Here is a 21,097-nt window from a genome sequence, read left to right as displayed (position 1 = left end):
TCTAGATATGGAATATACATGAAGGTTCATGGTGAACTTCATTTAACCAAGTCAAGTGGCTCTAGACCACGGAGCGCGTTTACAATAAGGTTGAAATGCTCACTAAAGTGACTACTTGATTGGGAAGGGATATGCCCACGCATTTCCATAACAAGTTTCGGATTCTATCGTTGTTCATGTTGGACATGATCTTCATTAGAAGCCCTTAAAGAGTTAAGGGAAACCACTGAACACTTGAAATCCGAGTTTGAGATGAGGGATTTTGGGAGAACACGATTATGTCTTGGTTTGGAACTTGAGCATCGTGTTGATAGATGCTTAGGCATTTTGACAAGGTCAAACCTTCAAGCACCCACATGATCGTTCATAGTCTTGATCCTAAAAAGGATCCTCTTCGTTCGAAGGATGATAATGAAGATGTGCTAGAGGCAGGAGTGCCTTACTTGAGTACAATAGGCGCATTATTGTACTTAACTCAATGCACAAGACTGGACATCTCATTTGCAGTGAACTTGTTAGCTAGATATAGCTCTGCGTTAACGCGACGCCATTGGATTGGTGTAAAAGATATCTTTCGATACTTGAGATGTATGATTGATATGAGCTTGTTCTATCCCTACAAAGAGATGATGGATTCAGACCCATCACACACCAGGAACGCCGCCAACACTGGCCTGCGTCCACTATTCCCATCCCAAAATGACATGTGTTTTGGAAGGTTTTGCTGACGTTGGATGTCTCTCTCTGACCCACACAAAGGTCATTCCCAAAATGGTTAAGTGTTCACCATGGGTATAGACCGTGATATCTTGGAGTTCTACAGAAATAGACCCTAGTCGCTATATCTTCGAACAATGCAGAGATTATTGCTCTTCACAAAGTGGTTCGTGAATGTATATGGATTGGATCCATAATTACGCATGTTCGAAACAATTGTGGTTTGAAGTCTACCACAGATGAGCCTACGAGCATTTAAGATAATGATGCTTGTTTTGAATAAAGAAGCAAAGCCTACATCAAAAGTGACAACACCAAGCATAATTAGCAACAACAGACTCTCCTCAAGATCAAAGTGAACTAGGTTCGATCTAAGGACAGTGTGGCAGACTTGCTCACTAAGTCATTGCCTAAATTCCACTTTCGAAAAACATGTTGGTAGTATCTTTTGCGGAAGTTATCCGAACTCCCATGACAGTTGTCCTCAGGGGGAGATGCAGACATCAGGGGGAGATGTCTACATGTATGGTCTCGAAACGTGAAGGGTGTGTTGTGCTCTTTTTCCCCTTTGACCGAGGTTATTTTTGTCCCACAGGGTTTTTATTACTCGGCAAGGTTTTTACTTTTTAATGAGGCAACGAGATGAGCACCACGTTTGGGCGACACAATGGGGAGTGTTCAAATAAATCCAGAATATGTGTCTGGCCCAAACTCGAGGTTACTTGCTCTAGTTGAAATAGGGTTTATATTAGAAATATTCTCAGAGAATCTTAGGAGATATCCAATCAATGTACGATTATGTTTCCATGTACGTACAACTCTGTCTCTATGCTTGTAATCCTCTATATAAAGAGGCCCCTATTATCAATGAAAGTACGACTCAATTCTCTCCCAATTTCAGTTTTCCTAAAACACTTATATTTTTGTTGGAGATGTTGTATTTTTTTTTATAATTAATATTAGTTTCCTATTTTATCCTGATTAATTTGCTTGCTTAAATTAATTTTGTAGTTTTTTTGTTAGTAATATTTTGTAGAAAATTTTTTTGCTTTTCTTTTTTTCTCTTACTACTGCAGTTATAAAAGTAGTCACAAAATTATTATCCCACTCCTTTTTGTTTCTCGGAAAATGTTATCCCACTCTCTGACTCCCACTTCTCACGTTAGGTTTTGCTTCTTTTTTTATTTTTTCTTTCTAATATTTTCAATTACCAACATATCATTTATATGTTAGATGTTAGATTATATATTCTAAAGTTTTAATGAACCATGGGTAAAATAGGTAGTTCAAAAATTTAACCATTCTCCCTAAGAATTGACTTAATTATATAAGATTTAGTCTCTTAATACACGCGTAATTGACTTTTTTATTCAATATTTTGTTAGTAATTTTGTTTAACTAATTTATTTTTGAGTGATTCTAATCAGACCTTTTAATTTGCTACATAAACCTCTTTAATTTTCTGAAATTCCTTAATACCAATAGTACGTTGTACGCCTTTGTAAAACTTAAAGAAAATATAAAATAATTTATCAAATCGATTGTGACTACAAAAAAAAACGATGGGCAAGCTCTACATGAAACTGGCATCAAGTTTTGGAAGGAAGTTTGTCCACCTTGGCTTAATGCAATTGTAATAGAGGAGTCCTTGCCTAGAGGAGTCCTCTAATTGATGTAGGGGTATGGTACTCTTTTTTACTGGCTTCGTTTTGAGGTAGGGATTTTAATGAGGCCACTTATTGCCCTTAGGATGTATTGTCCAGCAATTAATCAATGAAATGCTATTTCCAATCAAGGAAAAAAAAAAAACTGATTGGCAGAGAAAAGCAGCTGAAATCATCGAAAGTCTGTGCATCCGTATCCAACAGTATAAAACAATAATATTGATACATTATATCTATAACAGATCAAACAACCTAAGCAAAATGCCAAAGCCCAAAAGTTGAAGAAAGAAATAGCAAAACCACATAAGAGGAACGGGATGAGTTTTGGGGCATAGCAGGTTCCTCTTATCTTAAAGTTTTTCCAATAGAAACTGTAGTCATTCCCATACAAAAGAATAATCCTAACAAGTTAGCCAATTAGGTAGATACAAATTGTTTGTCATCGATCATTGACGACTACATGTATATATTTCAAATAATCAGACTAATGTTTTTAGGAAAACTGAAATTGGGAGAGAATTGAGTTGTACTTTCATCGATAATAGGGACATTTTTATATAGAGGATTACAAGTAGAGAATCTAATTAGTCTTAAAAGAAAACTGAATCATACAATGAATAGAATATCTCCGTAGATATCGGTAAGACTAACCATATTACAACTCAGACAAGTAATCAGAGTTTGGGCCAGACACACATACTAGGTGTCCTTAAACACTCCCCCTTGTGTCGCTCAAACGCTGTGTTTATCTCGTTGCCTCTTCAAAAATCTTGCCGAGTAACAAAAACCCAGTGGGACAAAAATAACATCGGTCGAATGAGGAAAAGAGTACAACACACCCTTCACGTTTCGAGACCATACATGTAGACATCTCCCCCTGATGACTACGGTCCTAGAAGTTCAGATAATTTCCTCAAACGATGCTACCAACATGTTTCTCGAAAGTGGATTTAGGAAATGACTTAGTGAGCAAGTCTGCCACAATGTCCTCAAATCGAACCTAGTTCACTCTGATCTTGAGGAGAGTCTGCTGTTGCCGATTATGCTTGGTGTTGTCGCCTTTGATGTAGCCTTGCTTTATTTGTTCAAAGCAAGCAGCATTATCCTCATAAATGCTCATAGGCTCATCTGTGGTAGACTTCAAACCACAATTGCTTCGAACATGCGCAATTATGGATCCAATCCATATACATTCATGAACTCCTTCGTGAAGAGCAATAATCTCAGCATGGTTCGAAGATATGGCGATTATGGTCTGTTCGGTAGACCTCCAAGATATCACGGTCTTACCCATGGTGAGCACTTAACCAGTTTGGGAATGACGTTTGTGTGGGTCAGAGAGATACCCAACATCAGCAAAGCCTTCCAAAATACTAATGTCACTTTAGGATGGGGATAGGGAGTGCAGGCCAGTGTTGGGGGCGTTCCTAGTGTGTGATGGGTCTGAATCCATCGTCTTTCACTATAGGGATAGAACAAACCCATATCAATTGTACATCTCAAGTATCGAAAGATATCTTTTACACTAGTCCAATGGCGTCGTATTGGCGCAAAGCTATGTTTATCTAACAAGTTCGCTGCAAATGAGATGTCCCGTCTTCTGCTTTGAGCTAAGTACAATAATGCGCCTATTGTACTCATATAAGGCATTTCTGCCTCTAGCACATCTTCATCATCATCATTCGAACGAAGAGGATCCTTTTTAGGATCAAGACTATGGACGAGCATGGGCGTGCTTGAAGGCTTGACCTTGTCAAAACGTCTAAGCATCCATCAACACAGTGCTTAAGTTCCAAACCGAGACATAATCGTGTTCTCCCAAGATCCTTCATCTTAAACTCGAATTTTCAAGTGTTCAGCCGTTCCCCTAAACTTTTTAAGGGCTTCCAATGAAGATCATGTCACCAACATGAACCGCGATAGAATTCGAAACTTGTCATGAAACGCTGGGCATATCCCTTCCTAATCAAGTAGTCACTTTAGTGAGTGTCAACTCATTGCAAACACGCCCTGTGGTCTAGAGCCACTTGACTTGGGTGAATGAAGTCCACCAGGAACCTTCATGTATATTCCGTATCTAGGTCCCCATAAAGATACGTGGTGACCACATTTATAAGCTGTATGTTCAATTATTAGGAAACTACCAAACTGATAGGGTAGTGAAGTGCAATGACATCCATTACGAGAGAACATGTCTACTCGTAGTCAATTCCAGGGCACTTTGTGAGAAGCCTGAGAATTTTTTTTTTTTTTTTACACACCAAAACGACGTCGTTTTGGTGATTTTGAGAGTTTTGATTCATTTAGGTCCTGTTTTGTACACGACCCAATCCCCAAATCACTCAAACAGCCTCCTCAGTCCTCCCCGACTCTTCACTCTCAATCCCAATCCCTTACTTGGAAAGTTGATAAAATCATGAAGAGCTAGCCCATAAGTCTTCTGAAGAATTTGGTTCTAAAGGAGGCTATTTACAGAATTGGAGCAAGATTTGAAGAGAGTTGGAGGGTTGTAGTTCGATTTGAAGAAAAGGAGTTCAAGTTATGATCATGGTTCAATCAGTTTTCCTTGTTTTCTTTGGATGGTTTCGTGTTTCTTTGTTATGTGCAATTGGAATTGAAATTTGGACATCTATCATCTATGTATTTTTAATTTCTTACTGAATAATTGAATATAGTCTGATTTTGGCCATTTCCTTAGAAATTCTGTTCTTTATTCGGTAAGAAGTAGAAAATCGTCTGATTATAAGTAATTAATGCTGTAGAAAGGATATGAATTTCCCTTTAAAGAACATAGCTTGAATCGTTTCTTTGGAAACATAGATTGCTCTTACTATATTGCATTTGAAATTGTTGACCTCACTCCATATATCCATGTTACAAGGTCATCTACATTGTTGATTTGTAGATGATTGTGGGGAAATGACTAACAATGGTTGCATCTGCAGAAATTGCAGGTTGGTTTGTAGAACAATCTGTATTGGTTATTTGGTTTACATTTTTAGCAAGAAAGTATGTTCTTTGTCGGTAGCTCATGTGCAGTTCATTTCTCTATCTCATATTCATTTCCTCGTTCGGTCTCGCTAAGATGGCATGGTTATTGATTATTGAATCTGCAGAAATTGCTACGGGAAGGTTTAGCTGATTTGAGTGACAGTCCTAGCTTTATGAAAGTTTCTGTAATGTAAACGTACATGTAATTGGTGATTTTGTTGAATCATATGGTTATAGTACTTGTTTATTATGAATGGATGACAATTTATAATGTTTTTTTGGTTACAATACATGTTCTATATATAAGACTAGTTCTATACATAAATACAGCTAATTTATACGTAAGGCTTACGCCTTACGCCTCAAGACGAACGCCTTGCTGAGGCTCTCTCGGCTACGCCTCAGCCTTTTAAAACATTGGCCAGTATATAGTTGCAAGAGTAACTAGGAAACCATCAAATACATTAAATCGTATACAACATGGATTTGGAAAAGAATCAACCTAGATATCTAATGTGATAGTGTATTTATCATTGGATTAGGAATCCATTAATTGGACTACAAGAAAGTCCTAAACTGTGATGCATTAGGATTCTTAGATACAAGACTTGATCCTTAAGGAAAACCTTTATGGGAGGATTCTTAGGACTAGTACTTGTATAAATAAGAGGTTAGGGTCCCTGTTATCACCACCGTTTTACAAACATAGTGTTCTGCCCATTCAGAAGCTACAGTTGGTGAATAGCAGAAGACTTAGACCTCGACTTGTTCTTTTGTTTTGCAGCTGCAGCAATGGCTTCTACTTATGATGTCAATGGTATGTTTAAAGCCAATAATGAACATGTAATGTGTGAGCTTGTTTGTAATTTAGTTTTACAATTGGTATCAGAGCTTAGGCTCACAAATTGTTCTTCAAATTTATTTTCGATGTAAAACTCGTTTTAGGTTTTCAAAAAAAAAAAAAAAAAAATTTTGATTTGCAATAAACAGGCCACGTTTTGGCCACCTTTAGAAAACCCTTTTGGCCCACATGACAACACATGCTGATCCGAGCCCAGACCCGACTCAAAAACCTCCTTCAGAAACTAAAGAAAGTGACCGTTATCACAACGGTCACATGAAGTGGGGATTGGTTCTGGGTATTCAAAAACGGAGACGCACAAGATGAACTCATCTTGTAGGGATTCAAGACCCCTGTGTTGCTCGATTAAGATGCCAATAAGGATTTTTGCTGCCTTCTGTTACTGAATTCATGCTTCCGCGAAAGTTTCTTGCAGCAAAATTGGGAAAATTGCAAAGATCAGGTTTTTACAGAAAAATTCAGTTTCGATTCAATTTGTTTTGTTGATTGATGAGCACAAGAACCCTTGTACCATTCCCGGCGTGCACATAGGCTAGAGTAGATGGTGACCGGATGAAATTTAAATTTCTTGGATGTTTCTGTGCCTTGTGAAATTGGTTTTGTGTTTGCATATCTGTGTTGCTTCTGCTTGTGAACTGATATGCATGTTTTGAGATGAATTTTTTGAGTTTTGTATCTGTGTTTTGGTATAACAATGTATGCAGAAATCTCCCAAAATTTTAGGCATTGTTAAAATTTTCTGCAGGTACAAAGAGCTTAGTTTCTTATAAGGATTATCAAATCCGGATAGAAAACAAGTTTTCAAGCTCGTTTTGGTTTGTGTTTTCTGTGGGTTTGAATGAACATATTGCACAAAGCATTCTTCATTAATTCTTGCAGGAAGTCTTGAGTTAACAAACCTGAAAATTGTATCTTGTGTTTTTAAAATTATGCATATAATTTTGCTTCCAAAGAAGTAGTACAGTATGATTTTAGAATGCAAATAGCAATATGCATAACTGTTGTTTTCAAATATGGATACTTAGAATACAAATTTCTGTCTAAAGATGTGATTTGTTTTCTTTGGATAACTTGTTTTCAACAGATATGGCTTACTGATTTGGAACCTTCAGAATATTATGTCTTCTGCTTAAAAGTGTTGCATGATATTAATTTTAGATAAAAGGGCTATTAGTTGAAATATGGCATTGCTTGTGTTTTGTTTTCTGTGTTGTAGTTTATTTTGTCTTGAAATTACTTAAGTCACAGAAAACATCAAACTTAAGATAATAAGAACATTTGGATTGAAAACTTACAAAACTTTATTTTGTTTTTTGCTCTTTAGGAATCCCTACTGTGACCTTGAACACCATACAGCTCCTAACTGGCTATAATTACAAGAAGTGGAGAAACCAAGTTGATTTTCACCTAGCCATGAACCAGAACATGGACCTTTGCTTAACTGAAGATGAACCTGAGATGCTTACTAGTGAGAGCACTGATGAAGAGAAGAAATATTATAAGGAGTGGCATTGTTAATGCTCAAAGTCTGGCGGTAGCCAAACCTCCGTTTAACGCAGGTCCGGTGGGCGGACCACTACTCTGTATACTTGATGATCTTCGCTGGCTGCCAAATGAAAGACAGGGCGTCAGAGGGAGACCGCGTTGGGGGGTCTTCACTTCTCCGATGCCTAAGTCAGTGGATACATATAGGCAGCACAATAATAAATGAGTAGTTAATGCCTAATTTAATGAAGAGAGAAGAGGACCTTTTATAGGTGAGGAGAGGTCCGATCTTCTCCTTGTTTTCGATGTGGGACTGAAGTGCTTCAGTTCCCAGTTTCAGTAGCTTCTGATGCCGTCTTGGCATAGCGCGTGGCGGCGTGTCAGTGGTGATCCCGGGGTATTCTTGTGCTCAGGCCGTAGCCCGCCTGGCTGCCTATCCGTGGGTCACTCCTTTGACGGTAGTTGGTACCTCTGGCGGTACAATGAGCGTGGCTTATTATAGCTAATTATGTTTTGCAAACGTACATGTAGGTACAAGCATAAAGCTAATAAGATGGCAAAGAATGTGATTAGGACTACTATGTCAGACACTGTAAGAGGTAGCATAGAAGAACCTGATCTAGCCATGGATTTTCTGTATGCTATTCATGGCATGTATAGGGAAAGTGATAAGGCTGAGGCAGCTAGGCTGGCAAAGGAATTTAACGACCTTAAGTACACTGGAGCAAGAAAAGTGAGAGAGCATATCATGAAGCTTATTGAGATTAATGCTCAGCTAAGGGACCTCAACATGGGGGTCACTAATGATTATGTAGTGCACACTGCACTGCATTCCTTGCCTAATAGTTTCAGCCAACTAAGGACCAGCTACAATGCTCATAAGGAAAAATGGAGCCTCAAGGAGCTGATTGCCATTTGTGTAGATGAGGAAGACAGGATTAGGAAGGAAAAAGAGTCGAGCACCTCAGTCAACCTTGTTGAGAAGCCTAAGAAGAAATACCAGAACCAGTCTAAGCTTAAGCCTACCAAAACCATTTACAAAGGATCTACCTCGGGAGCAGCTAAAGCCAACAAACCATTTAGGTTCAAGTGCTATTTCTGTAAGAAAGTAGGGAACATGAAGAAAGATTGCACAGGTTTTAAGAATTGGTTGATCAAAAAGGGTAATTTTTCTAACTCACTATTTTCTTTAGAAATTAATTTAGTTAATGTTGAACCAAAAACTTGGTGGATTGATTCAGGAAGCCCCTTACATATTACTAATTCTTTGCAGGGATTCATAAGGAAGAGAGTCCCAAAAAGTGATGAAGTGAACCTGTGTGTAGGCAATGGCATGAGAGTGGCAGTCAAAGCTATTGGAACCTTAAAATTAGATCTTGGTTTAGGAAAGTTGTTAGTTTTGGATAATGTTTATTATGTACCTTCCATGAGAAGGAATTTAATTTCAGTTTCTCTTTTGGTTAAATCTGGATGTAGACTTCTTATTGACAATAATGGAATTATTATTTCTAAAGATTCAGTTCAAATTGGTTCTGGTGTTATATTGAATGATTACCTACAGTTAAATTGTTCACACAGTCAACAAGAAATTTCTCTTGTTGAAAATAATAACACATCGAGTAACACTTTAGCTTTTGACCTTCTTGACTCCATGGTTTCTATTTGGGCTTGGGGTTGGGCTCCATGTTTGGGCCTTGCCCTAGCTCTCTTTTTATTTAAAACTGTTTTTACTTTCTGTTGCTTAGTTTATTTGCGCTTTTTGCGAGTAATAAGTCCCTATACTTGTGGTGTAGGGCTAGTTGGGCGTTGTGCCTGTGCGTGCACTCTAAGTACCTTGTCTGGCCTAGCGAGGCGACGATCAATTAAATGGTCGCAACCTCTTAGTGGCAGAATGAAACTAAGTGTCGTCGGATCTGTTTTTCGATGGCAACATAGTAGGAAAGCTGTGATTTTGGTATTTATGCTTCGTTGTAATTGAGTTATCTTTCCGTTATGTCACCGCTTTGTCAAAGCAAATAGAGTAGCCAATAGTGCACTCTTTGCTAATTGGTGCTTGTTAGAATACATGTATTTTGTAGAGTTTTCTGATATTATTTCAGGACGCGCTATAGATGCTTATTGTAATCAGGGGTTTAGGCTCGATGTCCCCCCCTTGTATTCGGCAGTTTCATTAATCAAGGCTGGAGGGTAGCCGCATAAAGCTCTCATTTCAAAAAAAAAAAAAAAGAACTAAATGCAATGAAAAGTCTGCATATTTGTGGCATAGAAGACTTGGCCATATATCAAAAGAGAGATTGAAAATTTTGGTTAAAAACAATATCTTGAATGAACTTGACTTTTCTGATTTACAAGATTGTGTTGAATGTTTTAAGGGAAAATTAACTAACTTAAGGAAAAAGACTGCATATAGAAGCCAAGCACTTTTAGAGCTCATACATACTGACATTTGTGGTCCATTTAGAACTCAAACAATTTGTGGCAATGTGTATTTCATAACCTTCATCGATGACTTTTCTAGATATTGTTATGTTTATCTACTTTCAGAAAAATCTCAAGCACTTAAAGCTTTTCAGATATTTAAGGCTGAAGTAGAAAAACAACTAGAAAAGAAAATCAAAACTGTTAGGTCAGATAGAGGTAGTGAATTTTATGGAAAATACACAGAGAGTGGACAACAAAAGGGTCCTTTTGCCTTGTTTCTGCAAGAACAAGGCATTAAGGCTCAATATACCACACCATATAATCCTCAGCAAAATGGTGTGGCTGAGAGAAAGAATAGGACACTATTGAATATGGTCAGGAGCATGATGTGCACAACAGGCCTACCTAGGTTTTTATGGGGTGAGGCTTTAAGGACTGCAAACTATGTTTGCAATAGAACACCTAGTAAAGCTATAGAGAAAACTGCTTTTGAGTTATGGTGTGGCAGAAAGCCTAGCCTCCACCATTGTCATGTGTGGGGCTGCCCTGCAGAAGCTAGAATCTACAATCCAAACATTAACAAACTTGATCCTAAAACAGTAAGCTGCTATTTTATAGGCTACCCTGAAAAATCTAAGGGTTATAAGCTTTATGCAGCTCAACACTCACCAAGAATTTTTGAAACACATCAAGTCAAATTCTTGGACGAGAAAATTCACAACACAAGTCTTGAGGATTTATCTTCAGAATTTGAAGAAATTGTAGATAATGAGCATACTGAAAGTATATTGCCTATAATTCATGATACACAAGCAGCCATTAGTGTTCCAAAAACTCAAAGTGCACAAGATCAACTTGTTGATCAAGAAATGCATTTTGCAGATGATCAAGCTAATCCTGAGTCCTTACCTGATCAACCACAGCCTGTAGAACCTCAAGATCAGCCTGCAGAACCACCCCAAATTCAAAATCCCCAATTAAGAAGGTCTAATAGAGCAAGGAAACCAACTTATGGGGGGGAAGATTCTGACTCTATTGTTTATTTGCAAGAACATGAAGTTGAAATTGATCTTGCAGATGACAATGATCCAGTCACTTTCAATCAAGCTATTGAAAGCAATCAGTCAAGTGAGTGGAAACAAGCTATGGAAGCTGAGATTGAGTCCATGAACCACAATGCAGTTTGGGATTTAGTGAAACCTGACCCCAAACAAAAGGCTATAGGCTGCAAGTGGGTATTTAAAACCAAGAGAGATGCAAATGGGAATATTGAGAGACATAAAGCTAGGTTAGTTGCCAAGGGTTTCACACAGAAAGAGGGTATTGATTTTACTGAAACCTTTTCCCCAGTTTCAACCAAAGATTCCTTTAGGATCATTATGGCACTTGTAGCTCAGTTTGATATGGAACTACATCAGATGGATGTCAAGACAGCATTCTTGAATGGAGAACTCGATGAAGTTATTTACATGAAGCAGCCTGAAGGGTTTATAGAACCAGGAACAAAAGATTTAGTCTGCAAGCTAAGAAAATCCATTTATGGTTTAAAACAAGCTTCTAGACAATGGTATAAAAAGTTTGACTCTGTAATTTCTTCTTTTGGATTCACTGAAAATTTAGTGGATGAATGTGTCTATCTCAAAACATCTGGAAACCAATTTATATTTCTGGTACTTTATGTTGATGACATTTTGTTGGCCAGTAGCAATTTAAAGCTACTTAAAGAAACCAAAGCTTTTCTGTCAAAGAATTTTGACATGAAGGATTTAGGTGAAGCATCATATGTACTAGGAATAGAAATTATAAGAGATAGGGCACAAGGTTTGCTAGGTTTATCCCAGCAAAACTATATTGCTAAAATTCTGAAAAGATTTGGCATGGAGACTTGTGCATCAGGGGAGGTTCCAATGTCTAAAGGAGATAAGCTCACTAAGAAACAAAGTCCCAAGAATGAAGTAGAAAAGGTGGATATGGAGTCCAAGCCTTATGCAAGGCTTGTTGGAAGCCTCATGTATGCTCAGGTCTGCATTAGACCTGATTTGTCTTTTGCAGTTGGTATTCTTTCCAGGTTTCAGTCTAATCCAGGTCATGAACACAGGGTAGCTGGAAAGAAAGTACTCAGGTACTTGCAGAGGACTAAAAATCACATGCTTGTGTATAGACAAGTGGAACAGTTGAAGCTTGTAGGATACACAGACTCAGATTTTGCAGGAAATTATCCTGATTCCAAGAAATCGACTTGTGGATATGTTTTTATGCTTGCAGGAGGGGCTGTTGCTTGGAAAACTATGAAGCAAACCTTAGTGACAACATCTACAATGCAGGTAGAATTTATTGCAGTATATGAAGGAATGTGTGAAGGGCTATGGATTAGAAATTTGTTGATGCAAACTAAGATTTTAAGTCATATAGTTTCTGATGCTCTTGTAATTTATTGTGACAATGAGGCAGCTGTGTTCTTCAGTAAAAACAGTAAAAGGTCAAATAACTCAAAGCATATCGACCTCAAGTATTACAGTGTGAGGGAGAGAGTTAAACATGGTGAAATTTCAGTATTGAGTATAAGCACAAACTTTCAGCTTGCAGATCCATTCACTAAGGCATTGTCAGTTGCAGCCTTCAAGAAACATATCGAGAACATTGATGTTTTACCTAGTTTAGGTTCTTAAGTTTAGTGGGAGCCTAATTTAGCTAAGAGAAAATAATTATAAGTTTTGTAATTTTCTGAGTTCTTGTAATTTTGATAGTTGTGATTTTCAATTCAGTTATTATCACAACTTTATGTATTATTGAATTTTGATTATCAATAAAATTCTCAAGGTATTTCATTCAAGTTGTGTTACTACAATTTTGTTAAAATTCTCTGCAACTTTTATTTTGTGTTCTTGATTTACCTAAATGTCAGATGGTCTTGTAACTTCAGTGAACATGTTCCTTCAGTTTAAAGTACAAACATTAAGACCATCAGTGTTTTCAATTTTGCTTGAGTTTCATTTTGAAACATTCAGTTGGACCATTTAAGTATATGATCTTCTGGTAATACACGATGTTCATATACTGCATCATTTTGTTTTTAATAGCATATGTGGAATGCAGGGGCTTATGTTAGTGGTCTGGAAGTGCTGCATTTTGTTAAAGTGTATGCTTTTCCTTGCTCTGCATAAGTTACTGTGTTTTGACCATGTTGAATGGATTTTGAGACTTTTCCTTATTCTGGTGCACACTACAGTTGGTTGTGAACGAGTTAATGTTATTCAGTTTTGGTTGTCCTTGATAACCAGTGATAGTCCTAGTGGGAGATTGTTAGATCAAAAGTGGACTCATCACAAGTTATCCTAGAGTAACTAGGAAACCATCAAATACATTAAATCGTATACAACATGGATTTGGAAAAGAATCAACCTAGATATCTAATGTGATAGTGTATTTATCATTGGATTAGGAATCCATTAATTGGACTACAAGAAAGTCCTAAACTGTGATGCATTAGGATTCTTAGATACAAGACTTGATCCTTAAGGAAAACTTTTATGGGAGGATTCTTAGGACTAGTACTTGTATAAATAAGAGGTTAGGGTCCCTGTTATCACCACCGTTTTACAAGCATAGTGTTCTGCCCATTCAGAAGCTACAGTTGGTGAATAGTAGAAGACTTGGACCTCGACTTGTTCTTTTGTTTTGCAGCTGCAGCAATGGCTTCTACTTATGATGTCAATGGTATGTTTAAAGCCAATAATGAACATGTAATGTGTGAGCTTGTTTGTAATTTAGTTTTACAAGATTAACTACTACAACGAGTGACGAACATATGCAATCAATTAGTATTAAGATATAACTATCCAGTTAAGGTCGACACTCAGAAACAAAACTTCTAGTAACTTGTGTTGCACCAGGAACTGTTAACCTTATTACTACTAGTGTTGCGGTATATAATTTCTCAACACAAGTATAACAGAAAAAATGACAGTGAAATCAATGCCTCCACACACAGACACCATAGATTACTGAAAATTGCATATATCTGCCATATCAAATGTAGTGAGTCCAGCATCAGCATATTTAAGGATAGCATCAACAGCATTGTCTCTATCAATTCGACCCCAGCCCCCGCTGGTCTGCCACATCCCATTCACAACCCTACATATGTCTAATGCATCCTTCCCATTCTTAACCACAACTCGTCTGTTATCTTCAGTCAACACACACCCAATTGGAGACGTGATCGAACCAAACGTGAATTTGCTTAGAGAATAATGACCCAACAACTCTGCCATTCCAAATAATGCAAACAAACACAACGCCCTCTTCTTCTTCTTCTTCTTCTCCTATATCAATTTGACATGCTACAAATTTTATCTTATCTAGCTCAAGTCCTCAACCATTGATTTTGTACTACTGGTTTTGCAGGGCAGAATTGTAAAACAAAAAATGTAAAACCACGTGGATGTTTATCTAACAGAAGTGCCACGTGGCACAGTAAAACCTAGAAATTTACTATATACTAAAGCTCCTACACTGTTTATTAAACAGTGATTTGGCTTCAAGTGGTTGGACCATTTTGCCCTCGCTTCAATTTTTTTTTTTTTCGGGCTCTACCTCGGATCTGGATATCTTCGCATTGTTTTGCTCTTTCTTCTACAATCTTCTGACCATCTTTATCAATTGTTGAGAGAGAGAGAGATCGGTTGTGTGTGTTTGCTTCGCACGAGGAGGTAGAGAGATAGATCGGAGGGAAAGTTTGAATCCTCAATCCGGGTTTAGAGATAGAGAGAGTTAGAGAGATCGGTTGTGTTTGTTTGCTTCGGACGAGGAGGTAGAGAGATAGATCGGAGGAAAAGTTTGAATCTTCAATCCGGTAATTGTCTCGCCTAATTCTCAGGGCTGGTTGCACTTGGATGTGAATATTGTGGGTTTTGTTTAAAGTTGTGGTCTTTCGATGGAAACTTGGGGCCTCCGATTTGTGAATTTTTCATTGCTTTGTTTTTTTGGTGAAATTGGGTTTTTGGTTTGTTTGTTTGATTTGGTTTTTTTGCTCCATTGTTCCTGGTTTCTGTGATAATAGTGTTTGTTTGTTTATTCTAAATAGGAGTCTGGGTTTTGGGTTTCTTGCCTTTGTTTTTGTTCTGAGTTTCCAACCTTGGAATTGATTGTAGGCTATGTAGAAATCTGATGATAAGAACCCTCTTCTTATTGTTTCTTCTTTTCATGATCAAAGTAATCAGCAAAAGAAGAACCGACGGTTTCATTTTCAGCAAAAGCAAAATAAGAATTGGGGTTCAATTGATTTGATGGCTTCAATTACATGATGCCTGTTTTTATTTTTCTTTTTATTATGAACAGACATAATGTTTAACCTTCTACTTAAATGCATTATTCGTGGGTGAAGCTATTTGGTTGGCATTGATTCCTATTGATCTTTCTACTGTTAACTGAAGCTTATCTGATTCAATTCTTAATGTATGCGATTTGGTTTCCTTCTGCAGCCTGGGTTTTAACTTTTCAACAGTTCCAAGATCCAAATTTTTTGTTTTCAATCTTTCATCTTTGATATGATTTAGTAAATTGTCATTCTTTTCCATTAGTAAAAGATTTTTTTTCTGCTGATAAGTGATAAGATTGTGAGTTTGTGATGATGTGAGAGGTTTATTACAAGTTCTATATACTTTACAGTTTAAAGTTACCAACTGATGTATGAATATGGCCGAAGAACATATTAGATTAGTACTTATTTTTCCATTGTTTTCTTAGTACTTATTTATGAGTAATTTTATTCACACATCCCTAATTTCTAAATACACATCCTCAAACTTTTTTTTGCCATTTTTTCCCTCGATTTTTCCACTTCTACCCTTCTCTCTTCCTCTCCTCTCTCTCACATGCACTCTGCCCTCTCTGTGCGGAGCCCAGCTCTATCTCTCAGGTCTCAACCTCTCTCTCTTCTTTGAGTTCTCTCTCTCCACACCCCTTCACCTCTATGTCCAACACTCCAACCTCTTTTTCTTTCTTTTTAGTAACATACCATAACACAACTTAGATAGCAAGCTTATTAAATTGAAGATCATGAAGAAATACTGAACAAGTAACTCCAATTAATTAGAAGAGAGAGAGAGAGAGATTGAAACAGTCAATGTGTTTGTTAAGTTCATTAGTAAAGTGGCAGAGAAGATCATGGAGAATTCTTTTGAACAGTATTCATATCCTTCCATCGATTTGCAGGGATTTTTTATTTTTTAGATGAGAAAGGGTATAGAAGGAATTTAAATTTTTACAAAAAAGCAGGATGTGTATTAAACAAACTGAGTTGTGTAAATAAAATTACTCCTTATTTATCCATTGTTTTCTTCTGCAGCATTGATTGTAATTAGTAATTATCATATTATCTGAAGAAATTAATTCATATGGTCGTTTCAAATATAAAATGTAGGAAGTTGTTCTTACTTGGTTTCTATAATGAGAAGTTGTGCTTCAGTGTTGTTGTCTTATTTATGTTTTATGATTTCTTGATATCTAAGCTACAAAGTTATTAAAACCAAAGTTCACAAATCAATAGAGATGGGTCCTGTTATACTTCTTTATGTATGTAGAATGCAGCCTTCTTCTGAAGCTTAAATGCTTTTTCTGATATTTCCATTTGCTTTATTGTGCAGACCACAATAAAGTTCCTTGGTTTGCTGAGTTCTTCTTTGGTTTGATCAAAGGCTGTGGTTTTGGTAGATTTTGACAGAGTGAGGATTGCAGGTTTGGAAGTTTTTTTTTTTAGCTTTATTCCTTTTTTTTTATTATTATTAATTTTTTTTTTTTGAAGTAGTCGGGTTTTTGCGTTGTTGTTTGTTTAGAATTCATGCATATATGGGTTTTTTGATTTAGGGGTTGTGATTGTGTTTCGGATTGGGATTTCGGAATTGATTGAAAAGGTTTGAAGTTATGTTTCTGATGTTTATGTGTATCGAACTAATGTACGGTTTGACGCTATGTTTGTAAAGATTATTGTTGTTTGGGTAATTAAAACATATGCCTTTATAATTTCCTAAATTTCCTGCTTTAACTGCTTGATCAAGCTATGATTCAATTCAGTCAGAGATTACAGGTCCAAAAAAGATACTTTGTCTTGGCAACAGTATGTTTCTTCTGCTTTTCGATGACAAGTACTAATACATTTTTCCAAGGGGTGTTTCTTTCTTTGGTGGATGCATTGTCTTATCTGATTCAGTTGTTAATGTTCTGGGTTTTGGGTTTCTTGCCTTTGTTTTTGTTCTGATGGATTGGCTTATATATATATATATATATATATATATATATATATATATATATATATATATATATATATAGACATTTTAGCACTATTCTCAATGTAAAGTGTATATCTGGAGTAAAACTAATTCAAAGAATGAATGATTGTTATACATTTGAGTTTAGCTTGGATAGCAGGTATTGCAGATATGAGCAATTTTCAATGAAATGGTTTTATTACTAATGTATTATGAAATGATTTTTACATAATTTTCAATAAAATTATGTGAAATCTTTAATTACTAATGTATTTTTTCTTTCGTCATAGCAGAGAGGCTGTGCGCACATTAGCAAAGCAGAGCAACTGGTGGAGTTCAATGCAGCTCCACGTTTTATTCTATACTTATTTTGGCTAGGAAAACATAGATATTTTGGTATCTGTTTTGCTTGCATTGTGATGTGGGTATCTGTCTTGCTTTGGACTGAATTTTTTTTTGTCATAATTCTAGCTCTGAAATCTTAGAATAAAAGTACCAAAAGCCATCTCTGGAATCGTATAATTGTCAATACTGAGTGACTACATTTTGTATCCATTAGTATTCAAATGTAATATACATGATTATTCAAAATTAGGTCACTTTAAAACAAATTGCAAACAACGATTGCTCCGCAGCAAATCGCGGGCACATTTTCTAGTCAGAAATTGAGAGACTTACAGTGGTCGGCCATGTCGAAGGTGGAGAGGCCGGCGTCGGCGTAGCGGAGCATGGCCTCAACGGCGTCGTCTCGGTCGATGCGGCCCCAGGCGCCGCTGGTCTGCCACATTCCGTTCAGGACTCGGCATATGTCCAACGAATCGTTGCCGTTACTCACTGTGACTCGGTTGGTCTCGCTGCTGCTGCTCACCTGAGTTGCCTCGCCGACGCACCTGACCGAGTTGGACCGCGGTCTGGGCCGAGTTGAAAATGGTGATTTGAACGACGTCAGATTGGGCAGGAGGTTGTGTAAATGGAGAGTTGCCATTTTCGCGGGGAGTGTGGAAGCAATTGGCGGTAATTGGTGAAGGCTCGGAAATGAAATGATAAGGCGATGTTCAGAATATGTAAAAAGGGCAACTCCAACTATAGTGATGTCTTATTATTAGTTTTTTTGACAAATTTAACTATAATATTAATTGATATTTTAAATAAATTTCTGATTGTTTTTTTAAATTTTTGTCCGACCATTTGTTTAGTTAAAAGATTTTACACTTTAATATCAAGTGTTGAATTTAATTTTACGAATTTCTTGGACCGTTAGATTCAAAATAATTTGTTTAGTTTCTTAATTTCATAACCCGAAAGGCCGAAACTCATGTGTGACCCGGGTTGCAATTCAAGACATTTTGGAGGACTAGGCATTGGTTTGAGACCTCTTTTAGCACTACTTTTATTATGACTCGGCTTATGACTAGGCATTGGTTTGAGACCCTCATTTGTTGTGCTTGGATTGGTTGGTCTGACTACAACAGTCTCATTTGGACACTTGAAAGGCCTAGGGCTGGGACCGGGTCGGTTCCTGTTAAAAAACTTAGGAACCGACACCGAAAACTACATACTACAAACGGTTCGGGTTTAAAGGAAAAAAAAATTAAAACCGAACTAGAACCGAACCGTTTCTAATCGGTTCGGTTTGTGCTTTTTCTCGGTTCTTAAACAATCTGATACTTGCTGGGAACCATCTCTTTTCTAGGCCCCAATTTCTCAGCTCCAACCCTTGAAAGCTTATCTGAAAGAAGTCAAGCAAACCCAAATAGAATCAGAATTAGAAATAAGGAACAAACTTATGAATGATTGTGAATTTAATGTATAAACTGTTTTTATAAAATAACTCAAACTGCCCAGCAAATAAAGAATTGAACTTTCGAATTCTAAGCTTGTGAATACAGCAACCACAGAAACCCAATTTTATCCAAATAACCAAGTTTATACTCCAATTTCTATTAAACACTAACTCCACCGATGAACAATTAGTCCAGCCCCTACAATTCATTATTTCAATATCCACTAAAACCTACCTCAATGAGAGACTCGAGCTTCTGCTGAAGACTTTGCATTTCTCCTCAGCTTCCTTGAGCGCAGATTACAGACTCCACAGCCACTGGGTGGCAAAAGAAACTCGAGATTGAGAGAGGAGATTGAAGAATTTGATATCGTATCAGTGAAAGATCGGTTTTTGGAGACTGGGAAAAGTTGGGAGTTTTAATCTGGGGGTTTCATGTTTGGGTTGGAGATGACTAATAAACAATAGGTGAATCTGTGGGTTTTCTGTTTTCATCGAGAGATGAGTTCTGGTCTTTGAGAGAGAGAGAGAGAGAGATAGTTTTTTAGGACTCATTTTTTTGAATAGACAATTTGGAGTGGATAAGGAACAGACAAAAAAAAAAAGGCCTTGAGTGGAGAAGATCAGAAGATAGGATATTGACAGGTGGATAATAAGATCTACCTATTATCATTTATCTAGTAGTTCGGTTCTGCACAAGTTTGAAAAATAAAAACCGGAACCGAACCGTTGTTGCCATATAAAGAACCGAACCGAAAAACATGTATGTCAATATATTGATCAAAACCGAACCGAACTGGATTTTTCGGTCCGGTTCGGTGCTGTTTATGAGGTTTCACGGTTCCAAATCCCAGCCCTACTTGAAACCATGGTCGGAACTAACCTAATGTGTTAGTCATTTTGAATTTCAATACCATTTACTTAAAATTTTATACTGTTTCTAATAGGGAGAACAACATTGTAATCCTAGTTTACTCGACTCACAGCTTGAGTGTTTTTTGGGTACCTAAAGATCATGTCTTCAAGGTCTGAATTTAACTTTATACGATTTATTTTTGTATTTTAAGACGCTTAATTAAAAGAAAATTAAACTCACAAGAGATTTGGATGCTTTTTGGGTACCCAAAAATTAAACTCAGCAAAATGATTTAAGATAATAACTATGAACTTCAAAAATACAATTCATCACTCCAAAAAAAGGAGAACAACTTAACATTCTCATATAAAGGTAGCCTTCTTTCTTCCTTTATGTTGATGATTTAATAACCAACTACCGTTACTCTACCAAATTCATATCTCATCACTAACTTCTTCTTTTTTTAAGGAAGAATTAAATTGCACAAAGACAAAAATTGTACAAGACAAGACAGAACAAAAACAAAAAGCTACTACCTAAAGGGCAGCTCAAGGACATGCAAATTCCAGTAGCACACCCGTACAAGACATTACCAACCAAGCACCATAAGATGAAAAGTGATGCAGCAGCATGATGTGAAAAATGTTGCAGCAGCCAAAAGGAGAGAACAGCAGCAGCAAAAGAAGAATAATGCAGCAGCAGCACTCAAATAAATTATAAGGCCACCCAACTGCAGAATCAACCCAGTGAAGAACATATTGGCAGCAAACCAAGGAGGCAAACAGGCATATGTTTGCATTACGGGGAGGAATCAATGAGATAGAAATCAATAAAACAACAAGCACCTCAGCAACCATTAAACAAACCGATATTCTGGTAGACCACAGAGGTTTCGCCCATAACCGATATCTCATCACTAACTTAGGCCTCGGGATTGAAAACAAACACCAGCCCCCACTGGTCAAGCTCTGAGGTCTAGGAAGCAAGCTACCTTATTTATGTGCTCTAAGACTACGACTTCAATACAAGTCAGGAGCAATAGCGAAGCCA

The 21,097-nt window shown here is 37.1% G+C and overlaps 1 long non-coding RNA gene across 1 annotated transcript; it reads left to right on the top strand.

The window, feature by feature from the left end:
* Nucleotides 1-14,633: 14,633 nt before the first annotated feature.
* LOC133728562 (uncharacterized) lies at nt 14,634-18,500 on the top strand. Its single transcript, XR_009855912.1, has 3 exons — nt 14,634-14,995; nt 16,788-16,878; nt 17,702-18,500. It is a non-coding gene; the product is annotated as an uncharacterized LOC133728562 (long non-coding RNA).
* The last annotated feature ends 2,597 nt before the right edge of the window (nt 18,501-21,097 follow it).

The sequence above is a fragment of the Rosa rugosa genome, chromosome 2 (assembly GCF_958449725.1).
Source record: "Rosa rugosa chromosome 2, drRosRugo1.1, whole genome shotgun sequence".
Classification (NCBI taxonomy): Eukaryota; Viridiplantae; Streptophyta; class Magnoliopsida; order Rosales; family Rosaceae; genus Rosa; species Rosa rugosa.
Note: the sequence above shows the minus strand (reverse complement) of the source record. Positions and strands in the feature narration are given on the sequence as shown.